We start from the raw sequence: 1499 nt of genomic DNA on the forward strand, positions 1-1499 counted from the left end.
TGTTTGTTGGCTGCTCAGATTTCCTCCTTGGTGAAGTGTTTGTTCATGTCCTATGCCCATTTTTTAATTAGATTATTTGTCTTTTTCTTGTAGAGGTGTTGTAGTTTCCTATATATTTTAGAAATGAGTCCCTTGTCTGATGTGTCATTGCAAAATATTTTTTCTGATTCTGTGGATTCCCTTTTTACTCTTTTGGTGAAGTATTTTGATGCACATAAGTTTTTAATTTTTAGTATGTCCTAATCATCTATTTTATCACTTTTGTTTGTGTAATTTTTCAAAATGTTTGGTTGTCTGTGTATGCCCTGTGTTAGGGCCCTCACATTTGTCCCTATTCTTTCACTGATGGTCTTTAGAATTCTGGGATTCACATTTAGGTCTTTAATCCATGCTGAATTGGTTTTTGAATAAGGGGTGAGGTAAGGGTCTTATTTCAATCTTTTGAATATCACTTTCCAGTTCTGCCAGCACCATCTGTTGAAGAGACTATCTCTTCCCCATGTAATAAATATACTTACGTACTTTATCAAAAATCAGATGGCTATATGTGGATGGGTTAATTTCTGACTTCTCAATTTTGTTCCATTAATAAATGTATCTTTCATTGTATCAGTACCAGGCTATTTTGACCACTGTAGCCATGTTGTAAATTTTGAAGTCAGGGAATGAGAGGCCTCCAACCTTATTCTTCTTCTTAAGCAGTGCTTTGCTTATCCTGGGTCTCTTTCCTTTCCATATAAAGTTTGTAATTATTTTTTCCATCTCTTTGAAGAATGTCTTTGGAATCTGGATTGTAAATTGCTTTGGGCTGTATTGACATTTCATAATGTTAAGTCTTCCTATCCAGGAGCATGGTATGTTTTTCAATTTTTGTAAGTCTCTTTTGGTTTCTTGTAGTAGTATTTTGTAATTATTTTTGTATAGGCCCTTTGTTTCTCTGGTTACATTTATTCTGAAATATTTCATCCTTTTGGCTGCTATTGTAAACAGTATTACTTTCCTAATGTCCTTTTCAGTGCTGTCTCTTCAGACAGTTGGTCAGCCTGAAAGGATTTTGCTGTTAAGTGTGCCCAATTGGTTCTGATTCAGCAATCCTATATAGAGTTTGTGAGGCCAGAGCAGAAAACTTCATTTTTTTCTCACTGATTGGTGGGCTTGAACTGCTGACCTTATGGTTTTCAGGTCATTGCTTATGGCACTTAGCTTGGTGACTCTGTAGGATAAGCACGGGACGAAAACCCACAAGGTTGGCAGTTGGAACCCATGAACCACACCTCAAAATTGCCTTTTAACTTCTATTATGAATTCTGTCCCAAGTTAGTAAAAGATAAGATGACAATTAGTGTTGCACAGCAGGATAAACACTAGACTGCTAACTGAAAGGTCAGTGGTCCAAATCTACCAGCAGGTCCTAAGAAACCCTATACAAAGCTGTTATGATTTAACAACAGACACCAAGGTATCTTTGGAACCGTGGTTTCTCAATACTTAAAGTATTA

The sequence above is a fragment of the Chrysochloris asiatica genome, unplaced genomic scaffold (genome assembly GCF_000296735.1).
Source record: "Chrysochloris asiatica unplaced genomic scaffold, ChrAsi1.0 scaffold00070, whole genome shotgun sequence".
Lineage (NCBI taxonomy): Eukaryota > Metazoa > Chordata > Mammalia > Afrosoricida > Chrysochloridae > Chrysochloris > Chrysochloris asiatica.